We start from the raw sequence: 25,631 nt of genomic DNA, 5'->3' as shown, positions 1-25,631 counted from the left end.
CATGAACATTGGCTAGGCCAAACGGCATTTGGTTGAATTCGAACAGGCCCATCGGTAGTATAAAGGCTGTCTTTGCCCGGTCCTGTTCCGACATCGGTACTTGCCAATGACCGCTGACGAGGTCCAATGTTGAGAAGAATTTGGCATTTCCTAATGCGGACAAGGATTCTTCAATCCTGGGTAATGGATATGAATCTCTCACAGTACAGGCACTTAGTTTACGATAATCCACACAAAAACGCAGAGTGCCGTCCTTTTTTTGCACCAGGACAATAGGAGCAGCCCCATGGACTCTGACTCTCTCTAATGACACCTTTTTGTAACATCTGACTTAGCATACTCTTTACTTCCTGGCACAGCTGTGGTGGAATATGCCAATAACGCTCTCTTATGGGTGTGGTATTTTCAGTTAGTATCTCATGTGTGATGGCCATAATGCAGCCGAAATCGTCCTCATCTCTATAGCGCTCCAACAGAGCTTCTACCTCCTGCACCTGTGCCTGATTGAGTTCGGTCATCTCAGCCCGCATCTGCTCCAAAATAAATCGTCCTTCATGGATATGCCGGGGCTCTGGCGTCAAAGTGGAGTTTACTGTAATGATCCAGGGGTCTCCCTGCTGTACTCTCAGCTTCACGGTCTGAGGTGGAATTACTTCTTCAGGCATGCCCATAATCCGAGCTATTTCACTTTTGGAAGAAACTGTGATGTCCTGATTTTCTAAATTGAAACAACGTACAGAAACTGTTCCATCACGCACAATGGCTAACGTACGCACCACCAGGAGTCCCGGGGAAAGTTGCTCTGAAAGATATGGCTCAATTTGAACCTCTACTCCTTCTAACGGGGTGCGAGCTCGAACGGGCAGAGTGAGTACCGTCTGCCTGGGGGGGGGCAGAATGAGTTTGGAAGAAGCGGGAACGATCAGTTTTCCTAACGTTCCTCCGTTACTGAAAGACTGTTGAGCTTGAGGTACACGAATTAACTGTTGGAATACCTTCCTTTGCTAGAGGGTTCATTGATGAGGAGACTCCCAAACTCCTTTAATGTGTTTATTCCCATGGTGACTGTGTGTCTGCTACTCACTTCTCCCAGGGTTAGCACCACACCTTTCCAGCCCAGATCCTTTCCACACATGGAGATATGCATCCACGCCACCCCTGCGACCGGGATGGGCAGTTGGTTGGCAGCCATCAACTTTATCACTGGGCCTCACTCGCCTGAAATAGGCTCCGGGCATCGTAGTCACCTGTGAGCCGATGTCCACCAGACAACGCACTGCTCGACCATCAACCTCAGCCCAGACTAGAGGGCACATTGAAACTAAATTTGTGGGACTTCCAATACTCCTCCATATCTGTACTGGCTCTGGGCGGCATCCCCCAGGCTCGGAGCCCTCTAGATTAACGGACTACTTGGTTGGATTCTACCCCATCATGATGAACACTCCCGTGCCATATGTCCAATTTCTCCACAATTAAAGCAGGTGAGGGGTCTCTGTCAACGGAACATTCTAGAATCACAGTGGGAATCCGGTTCTTCCTTGCCTCTTAATGGATTTGAGGCAGCCTCAGACTTCTTTTTAACATCAGCCAACTCCCCCTTAATATCCAGAAGTTTCTTCCTTAATTCTTCAACCTACTGGGGTACGGTGATTGCATTCAAGATCACCTCCCCACTACGGACCTTCCCTACTGGGATTGTCACCCCCTGCTCCTATTCATGCGTGCGTGCTTCGCTTCCTATCTCAGAAAAAGTCATGCAAGGGTTCACACACACACGCAGGGCCTGTTTTGTCTTTGCGTCCAGCAAGCCCGTCACCAACAGGCCAAGCATTCTTATTAGGACCTATGCCTATGCCGTCTTTCCTGACAATCACAGTATGCAACTCCAGCAGTGCATTCATGTACTGAGTCACAGTCTCCCCTTCCTTCTGCATACGACTAAAGAGACGCTTCCTCAGTTCCTCTTTATCCGTGGGATCTCAATGAGTCTCTTCAAAAATTTGGAGCACCTTATTAAAGATGTCTCACTCTCTGGGAGGCCGTAGCATAGCTGAGTCTCTGGCTTCTCCATCTAATGCCATGATAGCCACCTCGGCTTCCAACACAGGGGTCATGGGGTGAATCCTCATCATCCTGCCGACTACGCCAAGTGTAAGGTTTTAGCAGGAATTCGGGGTGCAGTCACAAGCAGGAGGCAGAGCAATAGTTAACGGGTTGTTTATAAAGAGTTATTATAACAGTGAATACTATGTGGCGCCCCCCAAGGGTATGGTCGCCACACTGGCCTTGCCTTCCTCCGGGTGAGGGTAATGCCAGGCTTGGAAGCAGTGATGGGTCTCTCCAGCAGTTAACCTAATGCATGCAACACAGTTCCACTCCAAGCCAGCAGGGGGAACTCTGAACCAGGATGAAGGGGAGGGGGTGCTCCCTGAGGGCCGAGAGGAAGGAGTGGTCAGTGAGTTGAAGGAGGTCCACGTGTGCAGACGTTTGGAGGAAAGAGGAGGTTGAGCTCCGGGTGGAGAGCTCCCTCACTGCAAGAGTGCAAGGACTGTAGCCTTGTCTCCACGGTGGTACGGATACTAACGGTCCTGCCACAGATACCAGAGGAGTAGGAGGCTGTTAATGCCCTGCTCCCATCAGAGACTTGGGACACAACAGCAATTGAATAGAGAGCCAGGACTCAGGAGAGGAGTCCCCGAGAGAGGCTACAGCTGTCTGTCATACAAGTATAGTTCTAGGAACATCTGAAGAGAGGCATTCCAGAGTAACTAAGTACTGGGGTGCTTCACACCACAAGGCGCTAGGAAGGAGACTGCACAGCCCTTCTGCTGAGAGAGAATCCTGATCTGCTTCCAGGCTAACCTGCTCCAACACCATCTGTAATCAGGACCCTGGACTGCATATACTAAGTAAAGGTACAGAAACTGCAACCGCTGTGTCTTGTCTGTTCCCTACACTTCCAGCACTGCTACATCCCCGTGCTGGTTACATCTACACTGCCCTGGGACTACAGCTCCACATGTGGGGAGCTTTTACATCTCTGCTGCACCCTACCATCAGTCCCAGCGGATCTGTATGCAGGGCTGGCCTAACACCATACTTGCTAAACACCACGGGTGGTGTCACGAACTATTCTACCATTAACTACATCTCCCATTGCTTGAGTGCCCAGGGCCACGGACCGGTTCACCGCTGGTGTGACACATTCCCCTGACACCGGCCCGGTGCCGAGTACCCCACAGCCCTGGGAGGGCGACCCAACTACATGCAGGGAGAGAGAGAGGAATAGGGAATATAGGTGAACAAAACATATACAGTAATAGAGCAATAGTAGAAGTTCAAATAACGGGTTAACTTATCAGTCTTTGGTTCCCAGACGGAGGAGGCTGGAAAATCCCATGATGGCGTCGTAGGTGACACGTGAAGATTCCGAACTGGTTCCCGAAAAAGTTAAAGCACTGTCTCTTAACACAGGCAACATATCCTGGCCTTCCCAAGCATAGTCTTGTGGTCCTGGAACAAGATACTGCTCGAGTGCGTATCTGTGGCGATGCGTTTGGTGAATGAAGTCCCGAAGTGGAGGCCGGGGTCACGCCACCTGCTTCAGCATGCACTGTTTGGTGAGTCTTGTGTCGTGGGCCAGCAGAAGTCAGCGGTAAAGAACGGTTTGTCTTAGTCACGTCAGTTACAACAGGAGTGATGGCCTCTGGAGGTACACAGTCTGTATGAGCAGGGGATGAAAGTGCGCAAAGCGGACCTGCTCGTTGGCATCGGTCTGCAGAGAGGGAGTCAACCTTCTCCTGTAACACATGCTGTCTTCCCGCCGAAAGCCCCGTTCTGGTGCGCCCCATATATTTTATATCAGATTCACCCCCTACAGACAGGTGCAAAGGTCTCATCCAGTCAGAAAGTCTTTCCGCTGGCAACAATGGTGACAGTCCCGACAGTTCCGGCCCTGACACGAGAGAGATACCACCAGCCTAGTCCATCTCCCTACACTTTTCACAAAGCCAGTAAAGAAAATTGTTTTTATTTGTATTGCTAATTCAACAGAAAGATATCCACCATTTATTAACGAGGACTCGTCATACGCCATGATTGTATAACGGCATGGCATCCAAGAATATTTCACAAGTCAATAGAGAGTTTGTGCTAAAGTATACCCACAGCAACATGAACTCAGCTTGAATTAGTTTGAATGTATATAAAACATATGGGAAATAAATGACTCCAAATGAATAGTTGTTACCTTAAACTAGAATCTAAAGTTGGTTATCTGAATTCCGGTTAGCGAGGATCATGGTGCATCTTGATGATGAGTGTAAGGTACTTCACAGATTAAATGTGGAATTCATACCACAAGTCTTCCGGAGTGCTGTCCCTGCCGGTGACAGGCACTCCACGTTCCCCCTGTTCCAACGGTGTGCTAGCGTAAACTGTACACGTTGAGTAACTTCGGCATGCAGAGAGCCAGCAGGACCTTCGTGACGTCACTAGTCACGTGCTGGACCATTCCTGATGAATGAAACCGGGTTTTTCCAAGGAAAAGAGGAATTGGTCCACCACGCTCCATGCAATCCATCACATGACTAGTGACGTCATGAAGATCCTGCTGGCTCTCTGCACGCCAAAGTTACTCAGCATGCACAGTTTACGCTAGCGCATCGTTGGAACAGGGGGAATGTGGAGTGCCTGTCACTGGCTAGGACAGCGCTCCGGAAGACTTGTGATATGAATTCCATGTTTAATCTGTGAAGTACCTTACACTCATCATCAAGATGCACCATGATCCTCGCTATCCGGCTAAGAGGAATTCAGACAACCAACTTTAGATACTAGTTTAAGGTAACAACTATTCATTTGGAGTCATTTATTTCCTATATGTTTTTATCTTAGTTATAAACATTCAAACTAATTCAAGCTGAGTTTATATTGTTGTGGGTATACTTTAGCGCAAACTCTCTACTGACTTGTATTTACTTAATTGATCACTTTGATGGTGTGTGTTCCTGTTTGCAGCAAGTGTCCCCTTCTTCTTCTTATAGCTACTATCGCCCCCTACAGTTTATATATTTATTAAGTATATTTCACAATATAAACAAATATGTGATGGCTGGAACTCCAGAGACAAGGTTCAGAGCAACACATCAAATAAAACAGATGTAATTATGTCAGCTGTTATGTTAGATTAACCGGCTGGAGTCTCTGCCACTTGACAAGATCCCATATCTCATGCTAAAATATGGATGCAGAAGTCGTTCATGGGAACAGGAGCTTCAACTTTAGAGATAAGGTTACGATCGCAGCAAACTTGTGCACTTTTTCGCACATGAGAGATAGAAGATATGCTGGGGAAAACTCGGCAGCTGCGTCAGGCATCTCATATGCACAAAGCTTCGGAGAGTGTTCTAAGAGTTTTTCATTCCCCGAAGTGAGTCTTAAAACAGTTTTTGAAATGTTTTGGAAGAGCTTTTTTTTAAGCAATTTTCAGGCATTTTTTTTACAGTCTCCGCTCATAAAGAAAATATCTTTGCTTTGCAAAAGGGTGAAATAATGTGGCACAGCGCAGTGTGTTTCAGATGGGTTGGTGAGCAGTTGCATCACTGATGTCACCGCTCACCACACCATCTGGATGTAGCAGAGTTTGTGACCTCAGCATTATGGATCTATGGCGGAATGCTGAGGATTACTTTGATTTTTTATTTTTACGTTAATAAATGGGTTAAAGAGAGTCGCCGAGTGTTTATTTCAATGAAAGGACTTTTCTTTGTGTGTGTCTTTATTAAATTTGATAGCAGGGTTAGTAATGGGGGTGTCTGATAGATGCCTCTTCATCACTAACTCCTGGGTTTGATGTCAGCAGACATAAAATAACTGACATCAACTCCAAAACTATTACCCCACTTGTCGCTGCACCAAGGGAAGTGGGAAGAGTGGAGGCTAAACACCCGAATTGGTGCATCTAATGGATGTGCCATTTCTGGGGTGGCTGAAGGCTGATATTCTGAGTCTGGGAGGGGGCAAAAATCCATTGTCTGTTCTCAGACTATTAACCCCTTCATGACCAAGCCTATTTTGACCTTAATGACCTGGCCATTTTTTTCAATTCTGACCAGTGTCCCTTTATGAGGTAATAACTCAGGAACGCTTCAACGCATCCTAGCGATTCTGAGACTGTTTTTTCGTTACATATTTGGCTTAATGTCAGTAGTAAATTTAGGTCGATAATTTTTGCTTTTATTTGTGAAAAAAAACAAATTTGGCGAAAATTTAGGATTTTTTTCTGTTAAACCAGAGAGATATGTGACACAAAATAGTTAATAAATAACATTTCCCACATGTCTACTTTACATCAGCACAATTTTGGGAACAACATTTTTTTGTTAGGAAGTTATAAGGGTTAAAAGTTGACCAGTGATTTCTCATTTTTACAACAAAATTTACAAAACCATTTTTTTAGGGACCATCTCATATTTGAAGTCACTTTGAGGGGGTCTATATGGCAGAAAAAAACCAAAAGTGACACCATTCTAAAAACTGAACCCCTCAAGCTACTCAAAACTACATTCAAGAAGATTATTAACCCTTCAGGTGCTTCACAGGGACTAAAGCAACATGGAAGGAAAAAATGGACATTTTAATTTTTCCAACAAAAATTTTCTTTTAGCATCACTTTTTTCATTTTCACATGGGTAACAGGATAAAATGGACCCTAAAATTTGTTGGGCAATTTCTCCTGAGTACATCGATACCTCATATGTGGTCATAAACCACTGTTTGAGCACACGGCAGGGCTCAGAAGGGAAGGAGCGCCATTTGATTTTTTGAATGGAAAATATGCTGGAATATTTAGCGGACACCATGTCGTGTTTGGAGAGCCCCTGCGTGCCTAAACATTGGAGCTCCCCCACAAGTGACCCCAGTTTGGAAATTAGACCCTCCAAGGAACTTATCTAGATACATAGTGAGTACTTTGAACCCCTAGGTGCTTCCCAAATTGATCCGTAAAAAAAAGTACTTTTTTTTCACAAAAATTTTCTTTTAGCCTCATTTTTTTCATTTTCACATAGAATCATAGAATCATAGAATCGTAGAGTTGGAAGGGACCTCCTGGGCCATCTGGTCCAACCCCCTGCTCAAAGCAGGATTCGCTAAATCATCCCAGTCAGATGTCTGTCCAGCCTCTGTTTGAAGACTTCCATTGAAGGAGAACTCACCACTTCTCGTGGCAGCCTGTTCCACTCATTGATCACTCTAACTGTCAAAAAGTTTTTTCTAATATCTAATCTGTGTCTCCTCCCATTCAGTTTCATCCCATTGCTTCTAGTCTTTCCTTGTGCAAATGAGAATAAAGTTGATCCTTCTACAATGTGACAGCCCTTTAGATATTTGTAGACAGCTATTAAGTCTCCTCTCAGTCTTCTCTTTTGCAAACTAAACATTCCCAAATCCTGCAACCTTTCCTCATAAGACAGGGTTTGCAGACCGGTCACCATTCTGGTCGCTCTTTTCTGAACTTGCTCCAGTTTGTTGATGTCTTTTTTAAAATGTGGTGCCCAAAACTGGACACAATATTCCAGATGAGGTCTGACCAAAGAGGAGTAGAGGGAAATAATGACTTCACGTGATCTAGACTGTATGCTTCTGTTAATACATCCTAGAATTGCATTTGCCTTTTTTGCTGCTGCATCACACTGTTGACTCATATTCAGTCTGTGATCTACTAGTATACCCAAGTCTTTTTCACATGTGCTGTCACTTAGCCCTATTCCTCCCATTCTATATATGTTTTTTCCATTTTTATTGCCCAGATGGGCAACAGGGTAAAATGGATCCTAAAATTTGTTGGTCAATTTCTCTTGAGTACACTGATAACTCATATGTGGTCATAAACCACTGTTTGGGTGCACGGCAGGGCCTGGAAGGGAAGGAGCGCCATTTGTCTTTTTGAATAGAAGATTAGCTCCAATCATTAGCGGACACCATGTCGCGTTTGGAGAGTCCCTGTGTGCCTAAACATTGGAGCTCCCCACAAGTGAACCCATTGTGGAAACTAGACCCCCGAAGGAACTTATCTAGATGTGTGGTGAGCACTTTGAACCCCTAAGTGCTTCACAGAAGATTATAACGCAGAGCAGAGAAAATAAAAAATCATTTTTTTTCCTCAAAAATTATTATTTAGCCCGCTATTTTTTATTTTCACAAGGGTAACAGGAGAAATTAGACCCCAAAAGTTGTTGCCCAGTTTGTGCTGAGTATGCTGGTACCTCATATGTGTGGGAAACCAATGTTTGGGCGCACGGCAGGGCTCAGAAGGGAAGGAGCACCATTTGACTTTTTGAATGGAAAATTAGCTCCAATCGTTAGCGGACACCATGTCGTGTTTGGAGAGCCCCTGTGTGCCTAAACTTTGGAGCTCCCCTACAAATGACCCCATTTTGGAAACTAGACCCCCTAAGGAACTTATCTAGAGGCATAGTGAGCACTTTGGACCCAGAGGTGCTTCACAGAAATTTATAACGCAGAGCCGTAAAAATACAAATATTTTTTTTTCCTCAAAAAATGATTTTTTTAGCCCACTAATTTTTATTTTCACAATGGTAACAGGAGAAATTGGACCCCTAAAGTTGTTGTCCAGTTTCTCCTGAGTACTCTGGTACCCCATATGTGTGGGGGAACCACTGTTTGGGCACACGTCGGGGATCGGAAGGGAAGTAGTGACGTTTTGAAATGCCGACTTGATGGAATGGTCTGCGGGCGTCATGTTACGTTTGCAGAGCCCCTGATGTGCCTAAACAGTAGAAACCCCCCACAAATGACCCCATTTTGGAAGATAGACCCCCCAAGCAACTTATCTAGATGCACAGTGAGCACTTTGAACCCCCAAGTGCTTCACAGACGTTATAATGCAGAGCCGTGAAAGTAAAAAATCATTTTTTTCCACAAAAAATGATTTTTTTTAGCCCACAATTTTTTATTTTCACAAGGGTAACAGGAGAAATTGGACCCCAAAAGTTGTTGTCCAGTTTGTCCTGAGTACGCTGGTACCCCATATGTGGGGGTAAACCACTGTTTGGGCACACGTCGGGGATCGGAAGGGAAGTAGTGACGTTTTGAAATGCCGACTTGATGGAATGGTGTGCGGGCGTCATGTTATGTTTGCAGAGCCCCTGATGTGCCTAAACAGTGGAAACCCCCCACAAGTGACCCCATTTTGGAAACTAGACCGCCCAAGGAACTTATCTAGATGTGTGGTGAGCTCTTTGAACCCCCAAGTGCTTCACAGAAGTTTATGATGCAGAGCCATGAAAATAAAAAATCATTTTTTTTCCACAAAAATAATTATTTTAGCCCCCAATTTTTTATTTTCCCAAGGGTAACAGGAGAAATTAGACCCCCAAAGTTGTTGTGCAATTTTTCCTGAGTACGCTGATACCACATATGTGGGGGTAAACCACTGTTTGGGCACACATTGGGGCTCGGAATGGAGTGACCACTGTTTGACTTTTTGAACGCAAAATTGGCTGGAATAAATGGTGGCGCCATGTCGCGTTAGGAGACCCCCTGATGTGCCTAAATAGTGGAAACCCCTCAATTCTAACTCCAACCCTAACCCCAACACACCCCTAACCATAATCCCAACCCTAATCATAACCCTAACCACAACCCTAACCCCAACACACCCCTAACCCTAATCCCAACTCTAACCCTAACCACAAGCATAACCCTAATCCCAACCCCAACCCACCCCTAACCCTAATCTTAGCCCTAATTTCAACCCTAACCCTAATTACAACCCTAACCCTAATCCCAACCCTAATTCCAACCCTAGCCCTAATTCCAACCCTAATCCTAATTCTAACCCTAACCCTAATTCTATCCCTAACCCTATTTCTAACCCTAACCCTAATTCCAACCCTAACCCTAATTCCAACCCTAACCCTAACCATAATGGAAAAATAAAAATATTTTCTTTATTTTATTATTTGTCCCTACCTATGGGGGTGATAAACGGGGGGGTTTATTTACTTTTTTATTATTTTGATCACTGTGAGAGTTTATCACAGTGATCAAAATAAATGAATGAATCTGCAGCCGGCAGATTCCAGCGGGCGCACTGCGCATGCGCCCGCCATTTTTCAAGATGGCGGTGCCCATCATGTGGGACACCGGGACGGCCAGAGGGACAGGAGTTACCGGGGAGGGTGAGGGGGGGATCAGAAGGCTGGGGGGAGCGGAGGGAATGGGAACGACCGATCGCTGCCATCAGTCGTGGCGGCAGCCGATCGGTGCCGTCAGTCAGTGGGGGGTCTCCTCGGTGTCTGCAGCCATGGCCGATGCTATTGCAGCATTGGCCACAGTTTGATTGTAATATTTTACCAAATTTCATTGGTGAAATATTATAATCGCACTGCGCATGTGCCCGCCATTTTCCAAGATGGTGGTGCCCATGAGTCGGGACGGTGGGACACCGGGAGCCAGAGCGGGACTCGGAGGCACCATGGAGGGTGAGGGGGTAATCAGACTGCAGGGGGGAGCGGAGGGAAGGGGAGGGGGAGCAGATTGTGATGGCGGCGGCCGATGGCTGCCATCAGTCAGTGGCGGGGGCCGATCGCCCCTGCCAGCCGGTGTGGGGGGGTTAAATTAGTGTCTCCAGCCATGTCCGATGCTACTGCAGCATCGGCCATGGCTGGATTGTAATATTTCATCAAATTTCATTGATGAAATATTACTATCATTCTGATTGGCTGTTTCATTTTCAACAGCCAATCAGAGCGATCGTAGCCACGTGGGGGCTAAGCCACCCCCCCTGTGGTGAAGCCGCAGGAGGCTGATTTATACCATGACGCCTACTTAGGCATCATGGGTCATTTAGGCACGACTTTTCATGACGCCTATGTAGGCATCATGGATCGGGAAGGGGTTAATATCAGCCTACAGCTGTCATAGGAGAGACCCCACGTCATTTTTTTGGGAGGTCCACCCTTTATTAACCAGTAAAGGCTAAGCAAACAGCTGTGAGCTGGTATTAATAGGCTGGGAACCTTTATGGATATTGACCCCTTCCCAGTATGTTAACACCAGCCCCCAGCTGTCCGCTTTCCCTCAGCTGGTTAGGAAAATTAAGGGGGACCCCACATCATTTTATTTATTTAATGAATGCGATACACAGATGGTGGGCACTGATTTCAAGTCTCATCAGTGTCGCCTGGTCTCGATGGTCACAGGGAGACCAAGCAACAAAGATGAGAGATTGATTCAGTAGCTGGCACCTGGGAACAGTGCTAACTTTACTGCTTTTTCTCAGACGCCAGTACAGGTCACATTAATGAGGCACACGGATGTGATACACAGACACGGAGAGAGCACCAGTACTGTTTTTTCCAGTACCAGAAATATCAGGACATGTGAAATAGGCCTAAGAGACGTGAGCTCTTAATGAATCAGCATGTAATCTCATTGTGAACAATACTGATGTTGATGAATTGTGGCCATATTGTTCCTTCTGTTGGATCCAGCCACACTCAATCAATAGTACACATGAAAATAGAAATTTTTTGACATACAGTGGCATCTTAAAGTTTGGGTGGCCCTGGTTAAAATTATTATTATTGTGAACTGTTAACCTCTTACCGAGGTAATCTCATTGTGAGCAATACTGATGTTGATGAATTGGGGCCATATTGTTCCTTCTGTTGGATCCACCCACATTCAATCAATAGTACACATGAAAATAGAAATTTTTTGACATACAGTGGCATCTTAAAGTTTGGGTGGCCCTGGTTATAATTATTATTATTTTGAACTGTTAACCTCTTACCGATGCTGGGCGTTAATTTACGCCGACGTCAGACTCCCTCCCTTTGACCGGCGCTGAGCCCACATCTTTCTGGGGACATGTCAGCTGTTTTGGACAAACGCTGACAGCGGCATTTAACTCGTGCTTCCAGCCATTAGGCCAGAAATCCGCCCGCCTGTGACCCCCTTCACGCGGAGACCTCTAAAAAAAAGTTTTAAAAAATATAACAAAAAAATATAAAAGTTCAAATCACCCCCCTTTTTGCCCCATTCAAAATAAAACAATAAAAAAATCAAATATACACATATTTGGTATCGCCAAGTTCAGAATCACCCGATCTATCGATAAAAAAAAGGATTAACCTGATCACTACACCCCATAGTGAGAAAAGAAGTCAAAATGCCACAATTACGTTTTTTTTTTGTCACCGTGACATTGCATTGAAATGCAATAACGGGCATTCAAAAGATCATATCTGCACCAAAAGGTATCATTAAAAATGTCAGCTTGGCACACAAAAAATAAGCCCTCACACAACCTAAGATCACGAAAAATGGAGACGCTACGAGTATTGGAAAATGTCGCAATTTTTTTTTTAACAAAGTCGGGATTTTTTCACCACTTACCGTATATACTCGAGTATAAGCCGACCCAAGTATAAGCCGAGAATTTTGCCACAAAAAACTGTGAAAACTTATTGACTCGAGTATAAGCCCAGGGTGGTGCTGCACAAGGGTTAATGGTGGTCCAAAAATATGCTCCATAGATAAATACCCCCATAAAATGCTGCACAAGGGTTAATATTGGCCCAAGAAGATGCTCCATAGATAAATATGGCCCAGGCTGCTGGCACTGGCGATATTCACCTGTCCCCATTCCATCGCCGCGCGCCCCTCTAGTCTTCTTGTCTCCTGGGTCTCTGCAGTGACGTTCAGCAGAGGGCGCGCACTGACTACGTCATTGGCCTTCTGACCTGAACGTCACAGTCCGAGGATGCGGAGGACAGAGCTGCACGCGGCGGTGGAACGGGGACAGGTGAATATCGTCAGTGCCAGCAGCCTGCTCAGGACACCGGCGCCTGGCCCCCAGCGACGGAGAGGTGAGTATGTCATTTTTTTTTAATTGCAGCAGCAACCTTTGTCACCTCCTTAGTTAGATAAATATAATGGTGTGTGTTGGGATTAGAGTTGGGTTTAGGGCTGTGTTAGGATTGGAGTTAGAATTGGGGGATTTCCACTGTTGAGGCATATCAGGGGGCCTGGAAACGCGACATGGTGCCCGCCATCGATCCCAGCAAATTTTGCGTTCGAAAAGTCAAACAGTGCTCCCTCCCTACTGAGCCTTGCCATATGTCAAAATAGTTAATTTCCCCCACATATGGGGTATCTGTGTAGGAGGAGAAACAACAAATTTTTTGGTCTATTTTCTCCTGATACCCTTCTAAAAATAAAAAAAAAAATTGGGGTCTAAAGTAAATTTTTTGTGAAAAAAAATGATTATTTTTTCCTTCCACATTGCTTTTATTTTTGTGAAGCACCTGAACGGTTAATAAACTTCTTGAATGTGGTTTTGCGCACCTTGAGGAGTGTAGTTTTAAGAATGGTATCACTTTTGGGTATTTTCTGTCATATTGACCGTTCAAAGTCACTCCAAATATTATGCGGTCCCTAAAAAATGGTTTTGTAAATTTTGATGAAAAAATTATTAAATCTCTGGTCAACTTTTAACTCTATAACTTCCTAAAAAAAATTATGTTTCCAAAATTGTGCTGATGTAAAGTAGACATGTGGGAAATGTTATTAACTATTTTGAGTGATACCACTCTCTGATTTAAGGGCACAAAAATAAAAAGTTTAAAAATTGCAAAATTTTACAAATTGTTGCCAAATTTCCATTTTTTTCATAAATAAACGCAAGTCTTATCAAAGAAATTTTACCGCTAACATGAAGTACAATATGTCACGAGAAAACATTCGCAGAATCAGTGGATTCCGGTGAAGTGTTCCAGAGCTATAACCTCATAAAATGACAGTGGTCAGAATTGTAAAAATTGACTTCATCATTAAGGGGTTAAACAATGGTCATACCACACTTTGTCTTTGAGGCTGAAAAAAACCCCAATGTACTCCACTACAGTAGACACTGAGCGCACCCTTCGAATGCCAAAGCCGCATTTCTGGCCGTGATTTCTTCCCAGGTCAGTGATATATAATAAAGTCATAGAGAGTGCTGAATCCATAACTTCATGTCCAGCGGATCAAAGTATCGGCAAGGTAAATGAATCTAACTGGATCATACGCTTCCAGTGCCAGATAGAAGAGCGCTCATCATCTGCTGATTAATTCACCACTCACTTGTATCGAGCTGCTGTGTACCAGGTCACTAGCCAAAAAATGACAAAGTAATTGACTTACGTGAGCATTCAGATCACTCCTGATGTTGTAAAAGATAAATCTTTACCTGGACATGCAGACATTGTGCAATAGAAAATATATATGTGTGCAAAATGAGAGTTCTTTTGGAGCTTATTATCACAATATGTAGTTATTTTATTATTTTATATTCACACAGGCTTATAAAAGCAGACTATTTTTTCACATCTATCATTCTTATGTCATCCTCTTTTATACATCAGAATTTGTTAAAAATTAAATCAAATTTCCTATGTTAAAGAATTGCAATTGCGAATATAAAAATTGGATGACTCCATGTGTAATCCAATTTTTTGGGGACACTCATAGACTTAAACAGGAAATACAAAAGAAACTAGGGCACTTTGATGTTCAGATTCGGTCCTTGAAAAAAACAAAAACGCCCATCTGCAATGCCACATTGATTAACTTTGGTCTGAGTGCTATGTGTTTTTTCACTGAAAGCACTCAGGTCAATTTCACTCAAGTGCATTTTTGGACTATCATTTGAGGAGTTTCTTAATTAAGATTTCTGTTTGTTATTTTTTGTTTTTTTTTATGGGAGGGGGGAGGTTGTGCAAAGACCACAATGGGCCAGTTCCATCCTTTGTATTTGTCACTTCTTTTCTTGTCTCATGGTAGTCGCTGACAATTTTCCCACCAAGTTCTTTCAAACGGTGCTCGCATTATTGCCTCTGGCTCATTTTTTCGACTATTCAACGCAAAAGGTCACAAATGGCACAAAATTTCCTTCAAAATACCTAGTGGAAATAAAATTAATCCGGAGGAGAAGACTAGAGAACATTTGACACAATTTTTTGTAACTGTTTCAAATATCACAATTAATCAGCCAAAAACATCTGGAATACAAAAATCATGCCCACAATGGCAAACATAAAAAAACACAGAGGAACACACAAAAAATAGGCTTTAAAAAAAGCATAAATTAAAAGAATTAAGCAGAAATGAAAAACACCCAAGAACTGACAAATAAATGTGTAAATTATGGAGACATCATACTGTGTGAAGGCATCATATTGTGTGTGAGCACTGAGGGCGTCGCAGTGGGGGCATCATGCTGTGTGTGGGAGACCTGTGGGGGCATCATACTGTGTGAGAGCACTATGAGAGTTTGTGAGGGCAGCTCTGTGGGGCCTCATACTGCGTGTGGGTAGCACTGTGGGGGCATCAAGCTGTGTAAGAGTGTGAGCGGCAGCCAAGGCCGTAGTCATGGCCTGCAAAGGTGTCTGCTTTGCGCTCCCTGGCCACCCGTACCTTATACACAAAGTCTTACCATCTCACTTGCCTGGTTCTCAGAGTCCTCCCTTAGAAGCAGAGACACTTCTTCACATAAAGAGACAGAGTCCGATTCCAACTTTAAACGTAGAACTTTACTTGTTTTCAATCGCAGCATGTCCACATCAGTTACTGCATCAACACAGAGTTCTGCACAGTCCACATCCTTCACTTGCCCTGTGCTCTTCGCTATGTCCTTCAGTTTGTACCCGGGTCGTACCGTCTTGGCTGGTACCGCAGCGTTCTCCCTGTTCAGCTTCACTACATTCAGTAGTTCCCTTGTCTGTTTCACCTCAGACATGAGGGCATCTGTCCATGTAGTGAGCTGCCACATCTTAGAGTGACCTGCGTGTCAGTACTGCTGCACTTCTGGCTCCACGGTCGTGGACGGTTTGGTTACCCACTTCCCAACGTTACAGAGTTATCCACCCTGTCCGGGTTCTGTAGCCCTACTAACTAGAAAAAGGAAAACCCTCTATCGTATCTGCGGTCAGCTCCTCCTATGTCAACTATGTACATTATGGTACCCCATCTAGTGTCCACCTTGAGGTATTGCACTTTCCCTATCTACACAACATATATACATACAGTGCCTGGCTAAAGTATTCGGCCCCCTGGAACTTTTCAACCTTTTCCCACATATCATGCTTCAAACATAAAGATACCAATTTTTTGGTGAAGAATCAACAAGTGGGACACAATTGTGAAGCTGAATGAAATTTATTGGTTATTTTACATTTTTGTGGAAATTCAAAAACTGAAAAGTGGGGCATGCAATATTATTCGGCCCCTTTACTTTCAGTGCAGCAAACTCACTCCAGAAGTTCTTTGTGGATCTCTGAATGATCCAATGTTGTCCTAAATGACTAATGATGATAAATATAATCCACCTGTGTGTAATCAAGTCTCCGTATAAATGCACCTGCTCTGTGATAGTCTCAGGGTTCTGTTTGAAGCACAGAGAGCATCATGAAGACCAAGGAACACAACAGGCAGGTCCGTGATACTCTTGTGGAGACGTTTAAAGCCGGATTTGGATACAAAATGATTTCCAAAAATTTAAACATCCCAAGGAGCACTCTGCAAGCGATCATATTGGAAGGAGTATCATACCACTGCAAATCTACCAAGACCCGGCCGTCCCTCTAGACTTTCATCTCAAACAAGGAAAAGACTGATCAGAGATGCAGCCAAGAGGCCCATGATCACTCTGGATGAACTGCAGAGATCTACACTGCACAAATCTGGCCTTTATGGAAGAATGGCAAGAAGAAGGCCATTTCTCAAAGATATCCAGAAAATGTGTTGTTTAAAGTTTGCAACAAGCCACCTGGGAGACACACCAAACATGTGGAAGAAGGTGCTCTGGTCAGATGAAACCAAAATCGAACTTTTTTTAGTTTTTGAATCTCCACAAAAATTTAAAATAAACAATAAATTTCGTTCAACTTCACAATTGTATCCCACTTGTTGTTGATTCTTCACCAAAAATTTACATTTGGTATCTTTATGTTTGAAGCATGATATGTGGGAAAAGGTTGAAAAGTTCCAGGGGGTCAAATACTTTCGCAAGGCACTATATATATGTATATATATATATATATATACTGTATATACATAATGTAACAAATATTCAAGGCACATGTGCAATCACACTTAAATATATGTAGAGTAGGATATGGCCAGTGACTATCAAAGTAAGATGCACAATTGGACTAAATAAGAAAAAGGACACATCGGAACCTAAATCATATAACAGCGAAACAGATCTGAACAACAAATGTCCAATATTAAAAATAAAATAAATATTTTATTCACAGAATTCACAAAAATTGGATGGGAGACAAATACCAAATAGCTAAAACTAGGAACCCATATAACACCACAATGAAAAGGAATAATTCATAAGTGCCAAAGTGTTGCAAAATGTACAAAGAAAAAATATATAGGGTGATAGATATTAATCAAGTATATAAGACAATTCACAATAATACATCAGTAAAGTGCAAAGTGCAAATATTTGTGAAAAATATATATATGTGTGTACCGGCATATAAGATAAAGACACAATGGCCGTTTTTTAAAAGCGCCGAAACGCGCGACGGGGTCGGGCGCATTCTAGGAATCCTCCACCACGTACACCAGGTAATTATAGGGTATTGTTTTGATTTATTTGGCTTTGATTTCTGGTGCCATGTATTTCAGAGATGCGGTTTGAATGGCCATTGTGCCTTACATCGCTTAGGCTTGCATATGTTTCTCTTTAATAGAGGATGTTGTTATCAGTAGTATATATATACTTTAGAGACATATAAGCCAATATATATTGCTTCTTAGCACATATTGCTTTATTTGGAGCATAATATATGTTTTGTCAGGTGCTTTTAAAAAGCGGCCATTGTGTCTATCTTATATGCCGATACACACGTATATATATTTTTCACAAATATATGCACTTTGCACTTTACTGATGTATTATTGTGAATTGTCTTATAAACTTGATTAATATCTATCACCCTATATATTTTTTCTTTGTATATTTTGTAACACTGTGGCACTTATGAATTATTCCTTTTCATTGTGGTGTTATATGGGTTCCTAGTTTTAGCTATTTGATATTTGTCTCCCATCCAATTTTTGTGAATTCTGTGAATAAAATTTTTATTTTATTTTTAATATTGACGTATGTTGTTCGGATTTCTTTCGCTGCTTTATGATATATATATACATAGCAGCATCTGAAACATTACATATATATATATATATTTATATAAGCAGTACAATATCAAAATGAGGAAAGCGAGTGGAGCATCCCACGATCCTGGTACACCCCTTACAAGAGCACTATAAAAGCATCATACTGTGTGAGGGGAGCACTGTAGAGGAACTAGAACTTGTGTGAAAGCAGTGAGGGTCATCATACTCTGTGAGGGGAGTACTGTGGGGCCTCATACTGTATGGGGGAGCACTGTGGGGCATCATACTGTGAGGTTCCATCACTGTGAGGGCATCATACTGTGTGAGGGGAGCACTGTGAGGTCATCATACTGTTAAGGGGAGCACTGTGGAGGCATCATACTGTGTGTGATAGCACTGTGAGCCAGTGCAGTCACCACAGGTCCCACGTTCTTAGGGGCCCACCTGGATCTACACTACCCTTAACTGATCAGCGTGCCTAGCGTACTGATACAGATAAGCCCTGTGGTAGGGCAGGGAGACTCAGTCTTCCTTTACTATCTCTCTCAGCTATGTAGACCGCAGGTCACTTCAATCCTGCAGTCTACAGAGCATCCAAAGTGCCGACGCATGTACAGGATGTCAGATTCTTGATGCAGTGATGTTATTGCGCTGTGCCCGGACTCTGGCATTCTATGCCTGCGTCGGTGCTATGACAGCATGTTAACTTGCCACTAGACTCGTTAGGGTCCTGGGTTAGGTGAGTATATGATTTTTTTTTCAATTAAAACTTGTGGTATGATGTGGGGGAATCATAAACAATGGGGGCCCTTATACATAGTATGGGGAAACTTGAAACAGTGTGAGGGCCTCAAACATTTTAGGGACTAATGCTGGGGCCATTATACAGCTTGGGGACTAATTCAGGGGCCATTATACAGCTTCAGAACAAATGCAGGGGTCATTACACAGCTTGGAGACTAATGCAGGGGCCATTATACAGCTTAGAGATTAATGGGGGCATTATATAGCTTGTGGAAAACTGTGGGGGTCATTATAGAGTGTGGAAGCTAATACAGGTGCCATTATACAGCTTTGGGACTAATGTGGGGGCCATTATACAGTGTGAGTTGCTTAAGTGTGTCACATAGTGTAGGGGGCCCTGAAATAGTGTGGGGGCCTCATAAATTTTAGGGACTAATGCAGGGGCCATTATACAGCGTGAGAACTAATGTGGGGGCCGTTATACAGCTTGGGGATTAATGGGTGGTCATTATCCAGCTTAAGGACTAATGCGGGGGCATTATACAGCGTGGGAGATAATGTGGGGGCCATTATACAGCTTGAGGACTAATGTGGAGGGCATTATACAGCTTGAGGACTAATGCAGGGGCCATTATAAAGCTTGTTGGCTAATGTGGTGGTCATTATACAACTTGTGGACTAATGCAGGAGCCATTATACAACTTGTGGACTAATGCAGGGGCCATTATACAGTTTGTGGACTAATGCAGGAACCATTATACAGCTTGAGGGCTAATGCAGGGGCCATTATAAAGCTTGTTGACTAATGTGGGGGCAATTATACAGTTTGGGGACTAATATGAGGGTCATTATACAGTCTGAGGTCCCACTGTGGGAGTTATATTGTATTTTGTAAGAGCAGTGGGGTCATCCTACTATGTGAAGGCGGGCTGTGAGTTCATCATACTGTGTATAGCGGAGCTATGGGATCATTAAACTGTATTCAGCAAAGCTGTGAGCCCATTATACTGTGTATAGAGGAGCTGTGGGCCCATTATACTGTACTGTATATAGAGGAGCTGTGGGCCCATAAAACTGTGCATAGAGGAGCTGTGGGCCCATTATACTGTGTAGAGGGCAGTTGTATGTATAGCGTAGCTACCGGTGGGGCAGAGGGGGCGGTGGCCCCGGGCCCCGCGCTCTGAATGTGCCCACCCGGAGCTACGCTACTGTAACTGTATTGGCGTGCGCCAATATAGTTACATTCTGCGGCAGAGCAAGGAGAATAATATATAGTGAGGGAGCATTAGACTGTATATGAGAGCACCATATTGTGCAGAGGATAGCTTTAAAGGGGGAGACTCGGGATATTATTAAATGTAAAATCAGTTTACTGTGACTGTCAAAGAGACACACCCAGGGCATTATTACTTTCTAGGGAACAAAATGTGGGCACTGTTTTCTATTGCACTTGGCATTACTATATTCTAGAGGGTTGGTTTAGAATTTGGAGGGCACAGAGAACCACACAGCAGGTGCAGTAATAGGGACACATACGGAAGCAGCTGCTCAGCATTGGGGTATTAGTAGAATGAGGGGTTTGTGCAGGTTGGGAATAGATGGTGACAGTGCTGAAATGTGAGAAGTGAAATGTGTCTTTGTTGTATTCTCTGTAGTTGATTCCTGGCTGGAGGAGTTGTCATGTTGGTTTGGGCCAGATGGAAAAGACAGGAAAAGTGAACGATTCCATCAGAAAGAACGTCAGCTGTAAGTCATTATCTATAACTGTGCTGTAATCTTATATGTTCCTTAGGACTGGTATCTACCACTGACCATATGGCGGTAATATCAATATTGTTCTTTATATATCTGCTGAGGGTCTCCTACATCCACTATTAGAGTGCGTCACCGAGTCGTAATCAGGGTTACCTGGTTAGGGGCCCACTCAGAACTTTCGCCCCCCTGAACCAAAACCCTATGTATGCCTCTGGCTCACAATCAAAGAGGATGCATTGCAGGCGGAGCATGATGAGATGGAGCAAGAAACTATACAGGGTGAATATACACAGCCCAGCCTCATGTCATCCCAACGTGGATTGGTTGACAAGAAGAGGAGGAGAAGGAAGAACAGGAGCTACTTTCATGCACTATAGACGGTACTACAAGCACAACTGTCATACCGTCTGTTCAGCATGGATGGCCTGAGGACAGGGAGGTTAAGGAGGAGAGCATGGTCAGTCGCCTTCTTGGTGAGGAAACGGAAGTCTTGCCTGTTAGCAGTCTGGCACATATGGCTGTCTTTATGTTGCGCTGCCTTTCCCGTGAATCTCGTATTTTCCAAATTTTGAGAGATAATCATTACTGGTTGGTGACATATCTAGACCCATGCTACAAGGAGAACTTTCAATCTTCCAGAAGCAGTCAGGTGTACTAAAATGGTGCCGTACCAGAAGGCCATTGTTGCAGAATTATTAAAAAAATTTCCATCTGCAAACGCTGGTGGCAGAGGTCACAGTTCTTTGGCCAACCAAGGAGTACAGGCAAGAGAGACACAACTCCAATCCAGAAGAGGCAGGGGAACACTTTAAAAGTTCTGGGAGAGTTTTCTCAGACCCTCCCATCGCACTGGCCCTGAGGCACGGGAAACTCTCACAAGGAGTGCAAAGTTTTTTAAGATCCTGAGGGAGTACCTTGCTGACCGTACCAATGTCCTCCGTGATTCCTCTGTGCCTTATAATTATTGGGTATCCAAGCTGGACACGTGGTATGAACTGGCTCTCTACACCTTGGAGGTCCTGGCCTGCCCTGCCGCTAGCGTTTTGTGAGAGAGGGTTCTTAGTGCCGCTGGTGGAATTATAACTGATAAGCACATCCGCCTGTTAACTGAAAATGCTGACAGGCTGACTCTTATAAAAATGAACAAGGGCTGGATTGGGCCAGACTTCTCTACACCAACGAATGATAACAGCGAAACAACCTCAAATCCAGTGTCATTTTTTAGGAGGTATATTTCCATGCACCTCTTTACACCCACACATGGGTATACGCTTCCTGATTTTGGCTATTTGCTGTTCTTCTCCTCCTGCTCCTCATCTTCATCAGCCACCACCACTAGATTACCATGGTGACCGTGATTCATGATGCAACAGCCACGTTATTGTGCTAAAGGGTGTTTTTTATGCCTGTAAAAAATTTTTTTACACATTATGTTGATGTGTACCCCCCAGGGGGAAATGTTTGGCAGCCCATACGCTGAGTGTATGGGCATAACAAGTATAGGAGACCCACTCCTTTAAACTGGGAAAACATTTTTAGGAGGCCATCCTTTACGCCTCTTCTGACACCACCACTAGATCACCAGGGTGAACGTGTTCCGTGATGCAAAAAGCACGTTATTGCTTTCAAAGGGGTGTTTTTAGTGTCAGCAGAGTTCACCTAATATTTCTTGTGCCCCCCTCCCAATGAGGAGTTTAAATAAATATCAATTTAAAAAAATAATAGGGTTGTACAGGAAGAGCAAATAAATAGTTGTGGTATGGCACTGCGCCCTGCCTACACTTGAGAATGTTTTTTTTATTACCAGCATTAAATACAAATTTGTAAATGCAGATGAAGTTGATAGAAAACCACAATCTGTGCAATCCCAGCATTTCTCTGTACACATCTCAGTATTTAGATCACTATTAGCATGATCTACTTCCCTTCAGCATTTCTCTGTATTCAGATCACAGATATCACAACATGCTTCAGCCGCAGGGCAATAAGTATTGCCTACGATTGTAGGGTTCTGGATGAGATTTTCACAGTGTGCAACATTAGGCATAAAACATTTTTTGTCTAGAACACAATTGGTGAACACTTAGTAATTCCGCCCCATTTACTGGAATATGCAGGTCTTCACATCCATTTGGAAGAATCCAGATATTAAAACTACAAAACAACAAAGGTTATCTTTTAAACAGAAACAGATTATTGAAGAAATTTTAAAAAGTTATTCAACATTTAGCCTCCCTTGACATAACAGTAGAACCATAATCGTGCTGGATCAGAATACTAGAGCAAAGGTAAAACGGAAATTCTTGACGCAGTAACACAACTGCCCCACAACGAATGTGAACTGTACTACAATGCTGAGAACAGGATTAATTGTCCAATGTCTGATGCCAGACTCCTTCAAACATCAACTACCTGCTGCTGATGAGCACTAAACAGTTGGATGACTGCTGATGACTCTGAGGATTTAAAGAGTGCTTTAAGGCTGTGTGCACAAGTTGCGGATTCTGCTGTGTTTCCGCAGCGGTTTTGGCCCTGCGGAAACGCAGTAGTTCTGCAGACCAAGTACAGTACAATGAAACCCTATGGGTTTTCAAAAACGCTGTGCTCACGGTGCGGTTTTTTCCGTGCGGTTTTGATGCGGTTTACAAACTGCAGCATGTCAATTGTTTGGGCGGTTTCCGCAGCGGTTTCACACCTTTAACATAGTAGAGGTGTGAAACCGCAGGGCAAAACCGCAGACCAAACCGCAGGAAAACCGCAGGTCACTTTACCTGCGGTTTAACCTGCTGCTCCGTGCGGAAAAACCCGCAGGTGATTCTGCACCGTGTGCACATAGCCTTAAGATAGTATCAGGATCAACTTCAGCTGGAGGATTTGAAGCAACACTGGAGGAGGAGGAGGAGGCTGTGTTTCTTCTAGATTCACCTTCCTTATTTGATTGGTTGTCACTTAATCTTTGAAGGATGGGCTGGTCTGATGTTATCCCACTACCATTCAAATGAAGATTGCATTTCATTGGTTGTCCATCTAGGTATCTGTTGTTGTGTTTTTTATAGGCAACAACTGCATCTTCCTTTCTTATAAGCACAACCTCTGCAACTCCATAACTCAACAAGCGTGCAAGCTTCAAGGCACCATATACACATAAAAGCTACACGATATCTTCATCTGTGACTCTTGGATGCAAATTATTAGCGGTCAATTTTTTTGCCTTCTAAATGGCTAAAAACAGACTCTTTTGGAGTCGACCCTACTGAAGAACTGTCCTTCTTTGTAACAAGTGTCTATGACTTGTTGGTTAGAGCCCTTGTGTGCAATAAAGGTGGTGAAGTCTCATGCTGAGTAGACATGGAAGCTATGTGTGCATCATTCTGTACCACTTTAGTAAGAGGTAAAGTTTGCCCAAGAGAAAATGAATTTCCAGACATTCACGGCCTTTTTTGCACAGTGTTGGCAGCTGTGATTTTCGTCTTCTTGGTGGGGATGTGGGAAAGTTCCAAGTCGTCATCAATACCATCATCATGCATATCTTGTAAAGAGGAAATCTGTGGTTTCCCTAGTTCGTGGTTAACAACGTTCATTTGCATTCCTTTAACATTGTTCATTACACCTGAAGAAATAGTTTTCGGCTGTGAAATTTTGATGGTCTTGGTAATATTTATGGGTGAAGATGAAGAACCTTGTGCCAAAGGTGAGTTGATCGTTACGGCAGGTGCACTTCGCTTTAAACTTAGTTTTTCACGAGCATCCATCAGTTTGGTTGGTTGACCTCCAACACTAATCTGCTGCTTTCTAGAATTCATCATCTTACGAGCATCTTGCACTTTACCCTTTATATGGAAACGTGTGTCTTTTGCTACCACTTTTTCACGGGAATCTTTTATGCCTAGCTTGAGACGCGCATCTGTTACAGCTATCATCTGACAGGCATCAAAATGCATTCCAGTAATTGGTGGTGGGTAATCAACTAATCATTGTAGGTTGGATCCTGGATCTCATACCTCCCATAGCCCCCCTGTTATTAATCCTGTAGGTTCCCATTCCTGCTGTCACCATGCCCCTTTTCCTGATCACTTCATCCAATGACACGTACATCATATTACTGCTACAAACCTGCACCTTCCCAGCAGCAACTGTGTTATTGTTTTCAAGGGTGTTTATGATGCCCGTAAAAAAAATGTTGGCACAGGATGTTGATATGTACTCCCCAGGGGGAAATGTTTGTCAGCCCATAAACTTAGTGAGACCTGCTCCTTTAAATTGTGAAAACATTTTTCGGAGGCCATCCTCCACTTATCTTCCTTGAAGGATTGGAGTGCGGGTAAATTTGGGGCAGGCCTTGTGTCGAGGTAGCTATTGAGGGAGGGCTAAATTAACCCTTCACGGTTGACCAAGTGATTTCCAAATTAATCCACAGAGTGTTGCTAGCAACTGGAATGACCAGACGGAGATGTGTCTCTGTATGGGAGGATCAAAGGAGATCGCTAACCCCATTTATTATGTCACCTCTTTTTATAGTATTTTGCTTAATTATGCAAAGTACATAGCTACCAATAACATCGTCGTAATGCATTTACTTTATAAGCCAATAGTATTACAAGAAAACCGGAAACTACATATATGTCCATATCTACGTAGCATAGAGAAGAGAACAATAGCACATTCCTCAGGGTCTCAAATCTCATATCTTGTTCGGACTGGGACAGTCTGGTTTTATTACAGCCGTGAACTTTCACCTATTACAAAATTTAACCCGTAAACAACAAAATGGCGTCGCAAGCACAAAAATGGAGTCTTTGAGAACAAGATGTCCCGTACATCTGAATACTGTACATCACACTTGTATTCACTTCATGGGCAAACTTTATGTGGCATAAAAAATCATAATAATGGGAACTTTGGTTTCATGTGGCTATCCACTACGT

The 25,631-nt window shown here is 43.5% G+C and overlaps 1 pseudogene; it reads right to left on the bottom strand.

Moving 5' to 3' along the window:
* Positions 1-23,103: 23,103 nt before the first annotated feature.
* Positions 23,104-24,804, bottom strand: LOC141046797 (polymerase delta-interacting protein 3 pseudogene; annotated as a pseudogene).
* Between the last annotated feature and the right edge of the window lie 827 nt (positions 24,805-25,631).

The sequence above is a fragment of the Dendrobates tinctorius genome, unplaced genomic scaffold, assembly GCF_039654945.1.
Source record: "Dendrobates tinctorius isolate UK_male_01 unplaced genomic scaffold, ASM3965494v1 ptg000120l, whole genome shotgun sequence".
NCBI lineage: Eukaryota > Metazoa > Chordata > Amphibia > Anura > Dendrobatidae > Dendrobates > Dendrobates tinctorius.
Note: the sequence above shows the minus strand (reverse complement) of the source record. Positions and strands in the feature narration are given on the sequence as shown.